The sequence below is a fragment of the Gopherus flavomarginatus genome, assembly GCF_025201925.1.
Source record: "Gopherus flavomarginatus isolate rGopFla2 chromosome 13 unlocalized genomic scaffold, rGopFla2.mat.asm SUPER_13_unloc_1, whole genome shotgun sequence".
Lineage (NCBI taxonomy): Eukaryota > Metazoa > Chordata > Testudines > Testudinidae > Gopherus > Gopherus flavomarginatus.
In genome coordinates this window covers 995,986-1,013,942 of record NW_026114609.1, presented here as the reverse complement: position 1 = coordinate 1,013,942, position 17,957 = coordinate 995,986, and the positions used below count along the sequence as shown (strand labels likewise).

The 17,957-nt window shown below is 56.3% G+C and overlaps 1 long non-coding RNA gene and 1 other non-coding gene across 2 annotated transcripts in view; one reads left to right on the top strand and one right to left on the bottom strand.

The window, feature by feature from the left end:
* LOC127041002 (uncharacterized) overlaps window positions 1-17,957 on the bottom strand; it is a 150,899-nt gene that overhangs the window by 84,799 nt on the left and 48,143 nt on the right. The gene's annotated exons all lie outside the window — the stretch shown is intronic.
* On the top strand, window positions 5,217-5,289 carry TRNAF-GAA (transfer RNA phenylalanine (anticodon GAA)). Its single transcript has one exon. It is a non-coding gene; the product is annotated as a tRNA-Phe (tRNA).

The window sequence follows — 17,957 nt, the reverse complement described above, 5'->3', positions numbered from 1 at the left end:
TGGGAAATGCGGTCTAGATGCAATCAGTGTGATGTGGGTGCAGAGCTGGTTGAAAGCCCAGACTCCAAGAGCCCTTCTCCATGTTTGGCTATCCAACAGAGAGGGTGTACCTGTTGGGTTCAGCAGGGATCAGTCTGGGATCTGGTACTACTCAATATTTTCATTACTGATTTGGAAAATGGAGTGGAGAGCATGCTTCTAAAATTTGCAAATGACACCAAGCACTTTGGAGCACAGGATTGGAATTCAAAACGCCTTTAACAAATTGGAGAATTGGTCTTCTTGAGCCAAACTCCATAGCTGGGCCCCTCTCTCTAGACTGGGATGAAGTGAAACCCCAGAGCCAAACACTCCTCCTCCTAGGCAGTGTGCTCCCACTTTCATGGTCAGATGCTGCTTAGCACTGTCACAGCAGCTTTGGCTGGGGGATTCTCCCAGCACTTTCCAATAGCGGGAAAGTATGAAATCCCCAGCAATGGAACTCAGGAGTCCTGACCCTAAGTCCCCTGCTCCAGTCACTGCAGTGGAGCATACTCCCTCTCAAAGGCAGGGGGAGAGGCCATGAAGGCCTGCTTGTAACTGCCAGCTGTGGGAGGGAGTGTGCAGCAGTGGTTAGCGAAGGGGCCTGGAGAGGAGGAATGCTGGGTCCCATCCATACTTCTGACACTTGGTGTGACTCTGAGCCAGTAGCTTCCCCTCCCCAGGCCTGTTTCTCATCAGTAGGGTTGGGGTCACAGTCCTGACAGCCCAGGGGGGTTGGGAGGCTCCAGGAAGGTGTGTAAAGTGCTGGGATTGCAGGATCCCGGAGGCGCTGTCACCTCCACACTAGGGTGATGTTCTGCACCCCCTGATGCTGGCCAAGTTTCTCCTTTCCCTGGCAATAAGACAGACTTGTTTTCCCAGCCAGCCGATCGCCCAGTGTCATCACCCTGCCTGCTGGCTGGTCAGGGTAGCTCCTCAGGTCACCACCCCCCTCTCCGGCCTGTCTTGGGCTTGCAGAGTGAGGAGAAAGGCAAGGGATGACATTAAACATCCTCCATCCATCACTCTGTCACCAGAGCAAGTAAGTGGCATTAGGGTTCCTCAGTGGCGTCCCATGTCTGCCTGGGGAGAGGTAGAAAGAGGGGGAGAGAATCTCTCCCAGAGGAGATTGGATTTGCAAACAGCCCCCAGGAGCCCCTCACTCTCAGACCGGGGAGGGGCTTCTCCAGAGCCGTCTCCTGTGTGTTTGGCAACGTCCCAGCAATGGGGCTCCCATCCCTTCCCTTGTGGGAGACTGTTCCCCAGGCTGAGAGTCTCTGCGCTGGGCCAGACCCAGTGAGCTGCTAAGCATGGAAATCAATGGGAAACGAAGGGGCCCTGGCCTTGCTATGCCTAAGGACTTTGAAGTGGGGAATGGTTTCCCAGGAGAAGTCCGGACTCCTGGGTTCTGTTCCTTCTCTAGCCTGGGCAGGGGATGGGTGGGGGGAAGGTGTGAGTGTGTCCTGGGCTGGCAGGATGGAGCTGCTTCTCCAAAGTGACCGATGGTCTTTGTGACTGACCCCAGTGCTCGAAAAGGACGAGACTCCCCGGTTCTTGCAGCCCCAGGGATGACGAGGGGGAAGGTTGAGGGGGAGCAGATCATGCAATGAACTCCTGCCAGTGTGTGTAGCTTGCACTCCCTGCACCCCGTTGGGGGAGAGGAACTGCTCTGGGTGGGGCAGGGATGGGGAGAGACCAAACAAGTTGGTAAGTGAGAGGCTGCCTTGACCCCAGACTCACATCTGCTCACCGCTTGGTTCCAGGATGGCCAGGCGCCTGAGGATGTTCAGGAAGAAGGCTCTGCAGGCAGCCCCAGAGCCTGAGGGAAGAAGCTGCCATCTTCCCCAGGAGCGTAGCGGCCCCACCATCCCCACTGGCAGGGAAGGAGCTCTCTTCCGGGCCAGGAGGTGGAAGTGCCCAGCCTTCTGGAAGAGGCAACCTGCTCCCGGCACAGGCGCCAAGGTGGGAGAGGCACCGGCCAGGCCAAGATGGAGCTGGGCCAGGATGCAGCTGGGCAGACAGGACCCAGCCCAGGAGCGGAACCGGGCAGGGTGGCTCCGGGGCTTGTTATGTGGGCAGCAGCAGCCCCAGGAGCCCAGCCCCGATTTCCAGCAGGAGGCGTCGCCCTGCGCGGTCAGTGGGGACCTTCCAGCCTTCCCAGGGCAGGAGGTGGAGGATCCCTCTCCCAGCCCCAGCAGCTCGGCCCACTTCCCATGGGACAACAGCAGCGCCTGAAACTTGGACAGCAGCGAGGCCAACGGACGCTTCTGCTTTATTCCAGGTGAGGAGCCAGGCTGGGCTCGGAGGGGTGAGGAAGGGGCTGTGAACACCCCAGGCCCAGGCCCTCGAGCAGTGCTATGGGGGTGGGTCCCCAGCGCAGGCGTCTAGACTGAGCCACTGAACCCCACTGACACTAGATGCTGCCACTTTATTCCTTGATGCGCCATTGGGTTGGGGAGTGTGTGTGTAGGAGGCACCTCCCAGGGAGTCCAGGATTGTGGGTGGAGGGGTCTCTTTGCTATGGACTCCTGAAGGAGTTGGGGGCTGATGACACTGAGGCTACTTGGAATCAAATACATTTGAGATACAAGTACATAGCCCATATTCATAACTTCAAATACAAAAATGGAACACACATACAGCCAGCATAATTATAACCAGCAAATCATAACCTTTTCATAGACACCTCACATGCCAACCTTCGCACAATATTTGCTGCACATATATAACAGTGGTGGCAACAATGATTTCTACGGTCCCAGTTCATATTAATAACGTCACAGAAGGCTATAGAGAAGTGGGAGGGAGGCGTCTTCCAGCCAGCGTGTCTCGTCCGTTTCTCCTTTGCCGCTTGGGCCAAGGTGGGAAGGGAGCGAAACGTGCCAGGCTGAAGGTTTTGCGCTCGGCCTTGAAGATTAAGCCCGAACCCCCAGCATGGCTAGGTCAGGGTTGTCCTGGGCTCTGTGGGAGGAGGGCTCAGCTGGGAGAAGGGGCAGATGAGGGGATTTTGCCTCTGATAGATAAGGGCTTTGTCAGTGGGAAGCTGTAGGTCACATGCTGGGAGTGACAGTGGGGTTTGAGCTGGGGCAGCAGCAGCAGGGGAGCAATGTGTGTGTGTGTGTGGTGAGGGGGTTTCACTTGGTAAAAATGAATCTGCCAAGCCGCTCCCTCAGCTGGAGCAAAAGCCTCTCATTTATCTCCTCAACTCCCCTCCATGAAAATATCCATGCCTCCCCCGGAGCTTTGAGACCCTCTCACTCCCACAGAGATTTGTAATTGTTCTAACTCTTCCTTTGCTTGTCCAAACAGTTTTCACAGAAAAATGATCAAGGACATTTCAAATGAGAAAAACAAACGAAACCAGAGAAACCCCCACCACACACAGTTTGGGTCTGAATTTTTCTACTGAAATTTGGAGTCAATAAAACTCATCCCTTTGTTGGCCAGAAACCAAAGCTAGATCTCCCCTGCTGTAGCTGTAACTTCTGCTACCGAACCACCAATGCACTGACTCCTCTTGTGAGACATTTCTCTGCACAATACTGCTGCTATTCTTGTTATTGACTCCAGGAAACATTTTCCTTAGCCTGGTTCTGTGTGTCACTGGTTTCTATAGCAAAGGTCAGTCCCTGGCCCTGTGGCCCAGACATCCTCATTCACATCAAGCTTCAAGTTGAGAATCATTTCCCATTCCCACTCTGTGGGAGGGGAGACTTTTAAATGCGATCTCTGTGTGACTACACATGGCTAAGCAAAGAGAACAAACCCAAATCCCCCCTGTGCTTTGGGAGCCAGGTTTGCGGTGGGAATTCTGTAGTTCAGATGACTTCAAGCTTGGACATTGTGATTCTTTACCAGTTTCTCTGGCATTGGGGCAGTTTTGTGCTCACAGCTGTGATGGCTGAGTGGTTAAGGTGTTAGAGACAAAATCCACTAGGGTTCCCCCGTGCAGGTTTGAATCCTGCTCGCAGTAAGGCCTGTGTTTTAGCCAGTCTCTCACCCAGGCAATACCTCTGTACAACCCTCTGAGACACTCTCAATTCTCTCCCCACCCCAAGGAAGTCCTGTTCTGCTCCTTTCATAGAGATCCCTGGGGCAACACCTCACACTGTGTCCCTGGGGGGTCAGGCAAACTCTCAGCACCTGAAGCCTCTGCCACTCACCTGGTGCCCCATAGATCAGCCATTGCCCTGGTTCTGCTCCTCTCTTTAGAGTACGAAGGAAGCCAAGTCAGCGACTCCATGGGAGCTATGGGGCTGCAGAACCAACAGAGAAAAAATAGGTGCTCAGCACCCACTGGCAGCCAGCTCCTCCCCCCCCCATACACACTACAGGCCTTGCTGACAAGCTCCTCCTCTTCCCCTTCAGCACCTCCCACTTGCCAGGGATCAGTGGTTCAGTGGAGTGCAGGAGGCACTGGGTGGGGATGGGAAGAGCTGGGAGCGGGAGACGAATGGTGCTGGATGGGAAGAGATGTGACCGGGGTGGGAGTTTGGGGGAAGGGGTGTAGTGGGGGCAGGGCCTGGGGAGGAAAGGGGAGATTTGTCCCAGACTCCAGATCCCTCTAGGGCCGGCCCTGAAGGGAAGCACTGACTTTCACAGTGACAATAAAACTGACCAGCATTGCGGGGGGGACGGAGGGAGATCCGCCCTCATCAAGTCTCTTCTCTCCCCCAAGGTGAGCCAGACACTGCTCTCTCCTGGCTCTCACTCTAGCAGATGAACCACAAGGAACCATTTCCCCACAGGAAGTGCATTGAGTGCCCCTGTGGTGCTGAGGGGTCTGGTGCTGCTGCTACCTGTGGGGCTGGCAGAGGGTTGATGTCTGCACAGACTCTCTGCTGCCAGGCCAGAGGGGGCACTTGGGACCTTTCCAGACTTGCTCAGTGAAGACGGGGGGTTGACAGAGCAATACAGATGCTCTCCAGAGCACGGAGCAGCATCCGCCCATGGAGCCAGGCAATGAGCATTTCCCACAGCCTGGAGCCGAGGGGGAGGCGGCAGCTGCTGTTCCAGCTGCTCGGGGACAGGCCCTGTCAGCCAACAGACACTTCTTACTCACCACAGCTAACGGTGCAGGGTTCCTCCGGTGGGGGTATGAAGCAGCCATTTGTTTTCCTGTCCTTTTTGTGTGCAGCTGCTGACAAAAACATCCCAGACAGAGAAGCAACAGGCCAAAATGCTGTCATGCAGCTGCTAAAGTAGCTCAGTTGGGAGAGCGTTAGACTGAAGATCTAAAGGTCCCTGGTTCAATCCCAGGCTTTGGCAGGCCCTTTCATTCTTCTTTGTGCAGGGGTGGCTTGTTTTCTGGGAGCACAGCAGTGCTTGCACCCAAGATAAGTTACTGATCTTGGGCTCTGCAGTAGGAAAACATAGAATGAGCTTCTGCCCCTAGATGGCCCACCTGACCTTTAATAATGAGAACTGTCTTTCCCAACATGGTAGGAAGAAAGTGAAGCAGGGTAGCCCTCAGGAATGGTGCCAGAGGGCTGCTAGCCAGGGACTGGGGATGAAAACTCCTCTGTGCAGCTGAGCAATGGCAGTACCAGGAAGGGGCATCTGTAAAAGTGACCCAGCACATCTCTCCTCCTCTGGGCACCTAGAGCAGAGGCAGCTGGTGCTGATGGCTCCAAGGGGAGGCTTAAATGCCACAGAGCAACTGAGGTCAGGGCTAGAGGAGGGCAGGACCATGCCTATGTGTGGTCTTCAGACAGGCACAAAAACACTCAGCCAGCCTGCTCCCTGCCATGCCAAACACCCACTGAAGGTCACCAGCATGCATGCAGGGCGGCTGCTGATGCTCTGTGGCCAACATCACAAGATGGTAGGAAAGCAGGGCCAGCCCCCACGGTGAGGCCTCTGACTGGTCCCACTCAAGGTGCTCACTTTTGCAGTGGGGCAGGAGATTTTTCCCCAAGAGGCTTTTTCCCAGCTGCGGAGAAGCAGAGAAACACTCAGGCTCCGAAGGTGCTATGTAGCAAACCCCCTCAAACACAGGGACTGGCACACATTTGGAAGAGGGAAACTGCTCTACACACTAGCCCGGGCAGCCGCCCATTTTCTTTGGCAAGTCAGGAATGGCAAAGCCTAGACCAGAAGCACCTGGGACTTCTGCCCCAGCCTTTGTGACACCCATCCCCCAACTCCTTCCCAGGGCTCTAGCTGAAGCCAGAGCACTGGCCTGAGCAGCCAAGAAGAGGTTCCAGCCCTGAAGGAAGCAAGACTTTTAGCCCAAAGGTAAAACTGGACAAACACAACCATGAAGGGACTCAAACCCTCAATTCCCTGACCCAAAGTCAGAGACCTTATCCATTAGGCCACGTGATCACAGAAGAAAAGGCCCTCCAGGCACTTCTTTGGAAAAGACAAACACTGATACAACTGACAAAGTGGGGATTTACCCACCGAAGCTCATGCTCCAATATGTCTGTTAATCTATAAGGTGCAACATGACTCTTTTGCAGACACTGTGTTTCTCAGGTCAGCTACTGAGAGGGGCCGAGTCTCTCTGAGCACAAGAAGTTGAGTTCCTAGTGAGATGTGAGACTTAATTCTCTGGAGCCGGGTGCAGGGCTTTGGCAGGGGGTCTCAGGCATGGGGGATTATGGTGCAGCGGATGGACCGGCTGTCTAGGTGTGGAGATTTAATCTCACTGAGGAGGAGGAGGAGGAGGAGGAATCCTGTTGATAGGCAGTGTCCAGGACCGGTGCAACCACTAGGCAAACTAGTCAGCCGCCTAGGGTGCCAAGTGGTTGGGGGCACCAAAAAGCACACTCAGAGGAGGAAGTAGAGTGGAGGTGAGCTGGGGCAGGGGGCTGGGGGGAGGTGCGGGGGGAGGGCTGCCTGCAGCAAGTTATCGGGGGATGTGTGTGGAGGTGAACCGCTCCCTGTCCCAGCTCAACCCTGCTCCATCTTCTCCCCTGAGCACGCCACCCCTACTCTAATTCTCCTCCCCTCCCAGGCTGGCTGCACTAAACAGCTGATTGGCACCACAAGCCTGGGAGGCAGGAGAAGTGGAGCAGTGCCGGCATGCTCAGGGGAGTAGATGGAGCAGTGGGGAGCTGGGGTGGGGAGCTGTTGCAGCGAGGGTGCCTGGCTCTTCCCCATGGCCTCTGCCCCAGTCCCGCCCTCCTGCCCCTGCACTTATTGCATGGTAAGTGGAGTGACCCAGCCCCAGCCTGGTCCACTCCCCTGGTTCCCAGCCATGCAGCCAGTGAGTGCTGTGGGGCAGTTCCCCCCTCCTCCCAAACTTGGGAGCCAGGGGAGTTCTGTGGCCCTGGGTCTCTCATCCCTCCATCGCCTCCCCTGCCCCCAATATCCCTCTCGGGCTCTGTGGGGCTGGTTCTCTCTCCCTGCCCCTGTGCTTCCCCCTGCACAGCATGTCCTGGGAGTGACTCAGTTTCCCTGGACCAACATCTCACCACTCCACAAGTCTCTTCTGTTCCCCACCTCCCTCCACCCCACCCCGTTTTCCCTGCACCACAGGCTGGGTCTCTGCCAACCCCTTCTCCTCTCCTCCTGACCCCAATATCTCCTGCCCCTATGGGTCTATGGGGCTGGGTCTCTCCCTCCCCTCATCCCCTCCCCCAATATCTCCTGCTCCTATGGGTCTATGAGGCTGGGTCTCTCCCTCCCCCATTCTCCCCTCATCCCCTCCCCCAATATCTCCCTGCCCCAGGCTGTGACGTGCTATGATGTGTGCTGGGGCTGTGACGTGCTGGGGCCAGGGCTGGGTTTTTGCTGCCCCAAGCGGTGGGGAAAAAACAACAACCCACGATCGCAATCGGTGGCAGCTCCACTGCGCTGCCTTTTTCTTCGGCGGCAATTCGGTGGCAGGTCCTTCCCTCCGAGAGGGACCGAGGGACCCACTGCCGAATTGCTGCCGAAGAGCCCGACGTGCCGCCCCTTTCCCTTGGCCGCCCCAAGCACCTGCTTGCTGAGCTGGTGCCTGGAGCCGGCCCTGGCTGGGGCTGTGACGTGCGCTGGGGCTGTGACGTGCTGTGACCTGCTCACTCCCCAAGGGCAACTCACTCCCTTGAAACCAGCAGGACAGATGGTGTCACGTGTCCATGGGCGGGGTTATGCAGATGAGCAGTGTCTGGCGGCAGTAGGGAGAGCAGCGAGAGGAACCGAAGGAGCCGGCCACTGTGCCGAGTAGTGATGGACAATTGTCCAAGGTGGCCCAGGGGAGACGAGTGTGTCCTTGCTGCCCTCTGCTGAGCCCTGCTCTGTGTGTGTGTGCGTCTGTGACACTGTATCAGTGTGCTGATGGGCTAACCAGTAGGAAATGGCTTTGCAGGATTTTTGTATTCTGCAGCAAGGGACTGACACACACACGCAAAGGGACTCACACAATGCCAAGAACACTCACACACAACACACCCAGAGGGACATGTTAGTCCAACCCCCAGAGACAGAAACATTCACACCCCCAGCCACACTCACAATAACCCCCCACACACACCATAACATTCACAGTTGTGCTCAGAGACACAACTGCATGCAGCTCACTCCCACTGCTCCAAATACAAGGACCTCCTGCCCCACACAGCATGTGCCAAGGCCTGTTGAACTCACTGCCACTGGACAGCTACCAATGAGAATGACCCCCTCGTGCTGGATCATCTGCTTGGCCCCCCACTCCCTCTCAGGGCACGCTGTGCGGCGTGGCTGGGGATTGTGCAATAGCAGGCTGGGGCCGGGTCACTCCACTTCCTGCAGGAAGTAGCCAGCCCCCTATCCCCCACAGAGGCCTGGAACCAGCCCCCGTCTGCTTCCCCCCATGCAGGCCTGGGGCCTCAGCCTGCTCTGCTCCCCTGACTCCCAAGTTTGCGGGGAGGGGGGAACTGCCCCACAGCACTCGCCGGCAGCGTGGCTGGGAGCCAGAGGAGTGGACCATGCAGTGAGTGCAGGTGCGAGAGGTGCAGGGCTGGGGCGGAGCAGGGGCAGGGGCCATGGCAAAGAGCCAGGCAGCCCCTTCTGAAGCAGCTCCCCACCCCAGCTCACCTCCGCTCTGCCTTCTCCCCTGAGCATGCTGGCACCGCTCCACTTCTCCTGCCTCCCAGACTTGCGGTGCTAATCAGCTGTTTAGTGTGGCAAGCCTGGGAGGGGAGGAGAATTACAGCGGGGGCAGCGTGCTCGGGGGAGAAGACGGAGCAGAGGTGAGCTGGGACAGGGAGCAGTTCCCCTGCATGCCCCCACCCCTGTTACTTGCTGCGGGCAGCCCTCTCCCTGCACCCCCAGCCCCCTGCCCCAGCTCACCTCCAGTCCTATGCTGCCTCTTCCCCCAAGACCCCTCCTCCTGCTCACTGCTCTGGGCCCCCTCCCCACCCTCACTCACCCTTACGGTCATTACAATGTGGCAAGGCAGAGACCTCCCATTTTTAAAAGTCTCGGGGTGTTGTTCGCCCCTGTTCAGACACTCCTGGGGCCCTGCACTTCACACAGCTCTCCCTGATTTCAGCTGTTAGTGAGGGAGCCTCACTGCTAGCGCAGACTCGGCAGTTTGTTGGATGAGAGACACTGTCCCAAAGCAGGACTAATGCTTAGACCTGGTGATCAGTGATTTCAGATCTGTTGGTCTGCAGTAAGATTGTACAGTGAGTCTCAGTCAGCTCTGTTATTACACAGAGAAGAACAAAAGGGTCAAATGGTGCCTGGAAGCCTTAAGAAGAATCCACTCCACCGAGTACACCACTTGTTGATACCGGCTCTTAATCCCACTGAGAATGTTTTGGGGTCACTCCTTGCCTTTATCAACCTAGGGGAGTGAGAGAGTAGCAATTAATAGGTGCTCCAGTGGCACAGTTGGCTAGTGCACAGTACTTATAGGGCAGTGCTGAGAGGAGCTATGCTGAGGTTGTGAGTTTAAGCCTCACCTAGAGCACAGGTTTTCATTAGCCAAATGGCTTCACCCCCTCATTTGGCCCTATGGAATGTAGAATTCCAGCCCTGGGGACATTGAAGCAGGGTAGGAATCAAAAATGCCCCTTTACTTATTAGCTCCTCTCCAGAGTGCAGGTCAGAATCTACAATCCTTTCTCCCCCACCAGCCCCTGTGCCAGGATCCCTCAAGATGAGCCTGGAGTCCTGCCCATCCTTGACCCCTGAGCATGGAGGGAGAGGAGCAAGGAGCCATTGTTAGAGGGCTTTCCCTTCCCCTGCCCACTTCCCTGGCTCTTGTCACACAGACAGCAAGCAGCAAAAGACCATAAGTCCAAAGCGCAGACAAAGGGATGTTTACTGGGGTTAGTTTCCAAGCAAGCAGATTCCAAATCCCTTCACACCAGTCAGGCTTATCTCTATACACTGACAGAGTCTGTTCCCCTGTGTTCCCTTCCCAGCTCTGACACCACAGAGCGTTTACTCCACATCCCTACAGACCATTCTTTCCTGGGTGCTGGCTGGTGAGTCTTGCCCACATGCTCAGGGTTTAGCTGATCATATTTGGGGTCAGGAAGGAATTTTCCTCCAGGGCAGATTGGCAGAGACCCTGGAGGGGTTTCACCTTTCTCTGCAGCGTAGGGCATGGGTCACTTGCTGGAGGATTCTCTGCACCTTGAAGTCTTTAAACAATGAGTTGAGGACTTCAATAGCTCAGACATAGGTCAGGGGTTTGTTACAGGAGTGGGTGGGTGAGAGTCTGTGGCCTGCTTTGTGCAGGAGGTCGGACTAGACGATCATAATGGTCCCTTCTGACCTTAAAGTCTATGAGTCTATGAGCTCTGACACTGCAGAGTGTTTACCTCACTTCCCCCTTCCCAGCTCCGACACTGCAGAGCCTTGCCTGTGTCCCTGTTTCCCGTTCCCTATTCCCATCCCCCCCCGTTAGCAAGCATAATTCCAATTTCCCCGCCCACTGCCTGTTTGACCTCAGTTTATACAGTAATATTCTCAGCTAGAACTTAACCAATCATTTTACTGAAATGTAACTAACCAATTCTAACCTATTGTAACAGACTTCTCTAACCAATTACATCTCACTTCCCTAATTAACTTACACCCAGCAAAATTAATTCTGCAGCAGACAGAAACAATTAGAGGACCAGACAGATTGACAATAGAAAAACGGAGGCCATAAAGATAAACCCGACAGAAATGAGGGTTTCACATCCACAACCATGGAGAAGGGATTTCTTGCCAGACCAGATGCTCCCTTAAGATCATGCATCCGACGAAGTGGGTATTCACCCACGATAGCTCATGCTCCAATACGTCTGTTAGCCTATAAGGTGCCACAGGACTCTTTGCTCCTTAAGATCTGTTTCTTTATCTGGTGGTGATGGGCACTATCGGGACAGGATCGTCTTCCTAACAGCCCAACCCCACCTTAGTTCAGTGTGATGGGTTTAGGAGATGAGGATGTGACTGTTCGCTTCCCAGCATATGGCTGTCCTTGCTGCTTAGCCAAAGGCCTTAGCCTACGAACAAGGGCTCAGACTATCCTAGGGAGAGAAGACCCAGACACAGGCAGACTGGGATTTTGGTTCTTTGTTTTATACCCCTGTCACTAGCTAAGTGATAAAAATACACCTAAGTTCTGGAAGTCTAGGCCTGTATAGGCAGCCTGAATATCTCTATTCTAATAGCTATCGGTCCCTGTGGAAAAATGATCTATTCAGGGTTGTCCCTAGACATTTTGGTGCCCTACACAGCACCCCCGTCCCCCAGCCCGAGCTGGCAGAGTGGAGCAGGCTAGGGCCAGGTCAAACCACTTCCCACCACCCTGTAATTGCAGGGCAGGCCCGACCCCACACTCACCAGGTGGCAGGAAGTAGAGTGATCCGGCCCCAGCCTGCTGCACTCTGCTCCCAGTCTTGGAACTTGGGGGATGGGGGGAAATGCCCCCCAGCATTCACCAGCACCACAGCTGGGAGCTGGTGGAGCAGAGCAGGCTGGGGCCAGGTCGTTCCACTTCCCACCACCTGGTGAGTACAGGGTGCGTCTGATCCCTCCTGCAGTCCACCGAAATGTAGCTCAGGGGACGAGGCGGGGGGGGGGGGAATGGAGTGGAGCAGGGGTGGGAAGAGGCGGCAAGGGGGCAGAGCAGGGGCGGGGGCTATAGGGAAGAGGCAGAGCAGGGGCAGCTTTCCTGGCCGGCTCAGCCAGCCGGGGGATCTGGCTGGCCGCTGGAGCAGTACACAGCTGCGTAGGGCACCAGGAAAAATGGGGCAATTTGGTGCCTCCACATCCGTTCACCAGGCAGTGTCCCTGTAGTGTATGCTGTCTTCACAGGTCCTTTCTCAGTCTTTCTCATCTTCTTGTCTTGAGTCTCCTGTGTCTCTGCTTTCAAGCACAGACTCACTCTGGCTGTTCAGGAGAGGGGAGGACCATGCCTGTGTGTGGCCAGCAGATAGTGACAAAGACCCCCGGCCAGCCTGCTCCCTGCCATGCCAAACACCCACTGAAGGCCACCCACAGACCAGCATGCGAGGCAGCTGCTGATGCTCTGTGGCCAACATCAGAAGAAGGTAGGAAAGCAGGGCCAGCCCCCTGGTGTGGCCTCTGTCTGTTCCCACTCACAGTGTTCACTTTTGCAGTGGGGCAGGAGATTTTATCCCAAGAGGCTTTTCCCCAGCTGGCAAGAAGCAGAGAAACACCCAGGCTCCCAAGATGCTATTTACCAAGTCCCCTCAAGCACAGGGACAGGAGCACATTTGGAAGAGGGAAACTGCTCTACCCGCCAGCCTGGGCAGCTGCCCAGTTTCTTTGACAAGTCAGGAACAGCAAAGACTAAACTGGAAACACCTGGGGCTCATGCCCCAGCCTTTGGGATGTCCAAAGCCCAACTCCTTCCAAGGGCTCTAGCTGAAGCCAGAGCATTGGCCTGAGCGGCCAAGAAGAGGTTCCAGCTCTGAAGGAAGGAGGACTTTCAGCACAATGGTAAAACTGCACAAGCACAAAGGGCCTCAAACGCTCCATCACCTGATCCAAAGTCAGATACCTTATCCATTAGACCACATGGTCACACAAGAAAAGCCTCTCCAAGTACTTCTTTAGAGAAGATGGACACTGTGTTTCTCAGACTCAGGTCATCTACTGACGGGGGCCAAGACTCTCTGGGCACAAGAAGTCGAGTTCCCAGCGAGATGTGAGACTTAATTCTATGGAACCAGGTGCAGAACTTTGGCAGGGAGGCTCAGGCATGGGGGATTGAGGTGCAGCGGATGGACCGGCTGTCTAGGTGCAGAGATTTAGTCGCACTGAGGCACAGGAGGGAGGAAGAGGAGGACTTCTACTGATGGTCAGTGGATGTGCAGAAAAAAGGGTGTTGATTCCCTCATCCTAAATGGGCTGGTTGGCTTGACCCTTCTCCCCTCTGCAGAGCATGGTGGGGACTGCAGCTCACCTCTTGTGGGGCAGGAGGACACAGGTGCAGGGCGCTGGGCTCCGATGCACCTGGAAGACAGATCCGGTGGGGTGGGGTGGGGCAGGGCAGGGCAGGGCAGGGCCTGTGGTTTATGTTCTGCATTGCCTGGTGCCAGGCCATTGCAGAATCCCCAGCCATGCCGCACAGCGCACCGCAAGAGGTGGGGGGGGCCAAGCAGATGATCCACCATGAGGGGGGAGAGGATATGTGGTTGGGGGGAGGAAAGGCCTTGGGCTGCACTGGGGGAGTGCAGAGCAGGGGTGACACCCCAGAAACCTGCAGCAAAGGGATGGCCAGGTGGGCTGCGTGGATAGAAGAGGCAGTGAGCCTAAAAGGGGAGTGGGGTCTAATGGTCAGAGCAGGGAGGGGGCTGGGTGCCAGGACCTGTGGGTTCTATCCTTAGCTCTGGGAGCGGAGGGGGGTCTCGAGGTGAGAGCAGGGGGACTGGGAGCCAGGACTCCTGGGTTCCATAGTGGTGGCTGGTTTTTCCTGTGTCTCCCTCGCTAGAGGTCCCAACCCAGTCCCCTAGTGGAATCTGACGGCGGGAGGGGGTTGCCCTGCCACTCCAGATTCGTGATTCAAACCCCTCCCCCCACGGGCTCTGACATCACAGAATCTCCCCCAAGTCAGAAAGTAGGAGCCCCTCCCCGCATGCGGAGGAAGCTAGTGAGATTCTTGGGGGTCTCTGGCAGAGGTGACAGCACCCACCAGACACCCACTCATGGTTGCAAGGAGACCCTCCTGCACAGCTCCCTGCTACAAGGAGCTGGAGGCACCCAGCCAGGGTCAGGAGGTGAGATGAGGTTGCAATGGCAGGAAGGAGGCAGAGCTGGGGGTGGTGCCAGGTCGGGTGCTGGCTACACAGGAAAAACCACACTGCTCCATTACGTATTTCCCAAGGTTGTGGCTGAATACAGAGTTTGGAATGACTTCAGGGAAATATTTTGTTTGCAAACAGACTCCAGATACCAAATGATTGTACTAATATGCTCCCCTGCGCCCCTCCCCCGTTACTCCAGGATCCGAGCATCTTCCTAATTCGCAGGGTAATTCTCCTCCCAGGCTAGTGCGAAGGTGGGAAGCGCCACCAGCCCCATTTCCCAGATGGGAGAACTGAGGCCCAGAGAGGCTGAGTGATGTGCCCAAGGACAACCAGGAAGTCTGTGGCAGAGCAAAGCATATTTCTGCCTCCCCCCTCCCAGGTCTGGCCTGCTCCTGGGTCACTAGATGGTGCAGGGGCGGGCTTCAGGAGATGGAGCAGTGGGAGGGCGGGGTCTCGAGGGAATGTGAGGGCGGGGTCTCAGGTGAATGGGTGGTGCAGGGGCAGGGCCTCAGGGAAAGGGACGATGCGGGGGCAGGGATTAGAGGGAACAGGCGGTGCAGGGGCAGGGCCTTGGGGCAATGCGAGCACAGGGTCTCAGGGTGAATGGGTGGTGCAGGGGCAGGGTCTCAGGGCAATGTGAGGGCGGGGTCCCGGGTGAATGGGTGGTGTAGGGGCAGAGGTCTCAGGGGGAGGGGCAGTGCAGGGTCAGGCTCTAGGGGGAAAAGGGAAGCTCAAGGGCGGGAACTTGGGAGAAGGGGCAATGTGAGGGCGGGGGTGGGTCCTTGGGGAAAGGGTGCAGGGGAGGGGTGTACTGGGGAGAGGCAATGCAGGAATGTGGATTTGGGGGAAGGGGCAGAGTGAGGGTGGGGTATTAGGGAAAAGGGGCAATGCGAAGTTGGTGCCTTGGAGGAACGGGCAGGGGCAGGGCTTTGGGGAAAGGGGCAGGGATTAGGGGGAACAGGTGATGTGAGGCCAAGTGGGGGCAGGACCTCAGGGGTGGTGGGCAGGGCTTTGGGAGAAGGCGGAGCTGGGGGGGCTCAGGGAATGAGGAGGATTAATTCAGTTCAGTGGCAGGTTTGTCTGCGGGTGACACTGGTACTGCAGAGGGGGTTTAAAGCCGGGCTCACCCGAGGGAGGAGGACGGGGCTGGGTGGCCGGGCACAGCGGGGGTTCGGGGAGTGACAAGGAGCCGGTTACAAGGCTCATCGGACACACCCAGAAACCAGCTCACACCCAGACGAGGGGTTAAAGCCCCAGCGAACAAGGGGCGCTGGGAACATGCCCGTGGTGCAGACAAATGTATCAAGTCACCGGACAGAGACAGACCCGGCACTGACCTGCCCCGCACAGACCTGCCCGGCGCCAGGCTTGGTGGGCAGCCTTTTGGCGGTGGGAGCTTCGCCCCCCACCCCGGTCCTCGACCTTCGCCGATCACCTGCTTTGTGCAGGGGTGAAAGGGGCGAAGTGGCGCACCACGTTCCTACGTGGAGCCATTTCATACACTGCCGGAGCTCTCTGGGGGCCTTCAACCTCCCCCAACCTGCCCCTCAGTGTCCCCCCAACCCACTGTGACTCTCCTGCCAGCACCACCCCCTCCTCTCCCGCTGTAAAGCCCCAGCAGCCCCTTCAACCTTCCCCAACCTGCCCCCCAGTGTCCCCCCCCATCTGCTGTGACTCTTCTGCCAGCACCGCCACCTCCTCTCCCTCTGTAGGGATCCAGCAGCTCCTTCAAGCCCCCCAACCTGCCCTCCAGTGTCCCCCCATCTGTTGTGACCCTCTCACCAGCCCCACCCCCATCTGTGGGGATCCCTCAGCCCCCAGCATCCCCTCCGCTATCGTGTACGCTCTACCTGGCCTTTCCCTTTGCCCCCGACCTCCTCCTCCCCCACCGTCCTCAGCACCCCGACACCGACCTCCTTCTCTTGCCCCACCCGCAACATCCTCCTTCCTGTCCTCAGCACCCCGCCACCTTCCTCCTCCCCCCATCCCTGTCCTCAGCGCCCCACCCCTAATTGCCTCCAACCCATTTCTCATTGCTGGGCCCCACTTTCCCATCCTCCCACTCCCCCAGTCCATCCCCAGGGTGTGAGGTTCCTCATCTTCAATCTCTGCTACACCCAAACCTGCCAGGTTCCCCTTTTCAACCACTGTGGGGTTGTCCAACACGCCGATACCCATCCACTCTGGGCTCTCTAAATCCCACATTCCCACAATGCACCTTGGTAACCACTCCCTCTTCTATCCCTAATCCCCCTATTCCCTTCCTTTGGGTCCTCCTGGACACCCCAGCCCACAGTCAGGCCCCCACATACGTCCCAGTCATTCACATGCTGAGCTAGTTCTTCAGGGACCCCCACAGCCCAGCAAACTTCTCCATCCATGAGCCCCATGGACCTGTGGCCGGGAAGGTGAGGAAGCTCCCACTTTGGCTGGGCTGGGTGTGGGTGTTAATCTTTTCCTGTCTTGTGTGTGCTGTGCTCACAAAGGCTTTTTGCTCCCTCGGGGTGGGGTGTGGTTTTGGCCGAAGATGAGGTGTTTTGGTAGCCCTGTGGATGCTGTGTGGTGTCTGGAATGGGGCATGTGTGTTCCCATCATGCCCCTTCCCATCTGCCTGCAGAGCTGAGGACAGACAGGTCTGAGGAGCAGAGCAGGAGCTCTGGGAAGGAGAAGAGCAATATGAAGATGGAGTGTAAGATGAGGCCAGGTAACTTCTGTGGAGGGAGACATGCTGGACAGGGCCTAGGATTGGGGAGACAAGCATGTGTGAGCCCTGGGCTCAGATTTCTAATTGTAGCTGTGATGGCAGAATGGGAGGAGGGTTGAAGCTGAAGCCCTGGGGTGGGGGAGTAGCGAGAAGAGGAACCTCACCACCATTTCTTTTTCTTTTCCTCTTGTGTTGTGTTTCTTACCAAGGGAAAAGAAGTCATGGGGACGGAGTCCAGCCCTGAGGTGCGATGGAAAGTGATCAAGAGCAGTGACAGCGTGAATCCTGTTGATACCAGGCAAGAGCTCCCCAACTGGGACAAGAGTAACCGTCTCTGTCGGTGAGATGTGTATCTGGTTTGGGAAGGGTTCTAGTCACAGCTGTACTGGCTCCAGGCAGGGACTTCCCGTTACCTGGCTGTGGGTTTCCGGACTAGCTGTGGCTTCAGGGGAGATGATGTAGCCATTTGTGAGAGCTGATCATCTCTCTTGCCAGGAGTGGTGTGTGCTCCCTAGCAGAAAGTTGGATCCATGAGGGTGACTCCCTGTTGTGAATTTCATTCGTCTTCCTAGGTTTCTCTCTCTGTGTTGGCCAACTTTCACTCAAACTCTCTCTCTCTCCTTTCATAGACACCTGTCATGAAAATTCCCCAAACTGAAAATTTTCTGCTGAAAAACCAATACTAATCTGTTTGAGGACTTGATTTGAATGTATTATTGTTATTCTCTTCTGATTTATCTCATTTCAGTCTTTGTCCTCCAGATGTGTTTCCAGCTGTTGAGTTGTGGGGGAGAGAGGCCAATTCATAATGTCTCTACTTCCCTTTCATAGTTTCTTCCAACTTGCTAGAAAGTACCTTTGCTACGACATGAGTCAAGCACTGTCCATTGTCTCTGCGCTATCTCAGAGAAGTCTGCATTGTACATGGTTCCTGGAATAGTCCTTGGGAGTGTGGATACCTTCAATGGGCCAGCAGGGAGTCTGGCTCCTCCATTTTTGCACCTGAAAGGCTGGTGGGGGGCATTTCCCAACTTCATAAC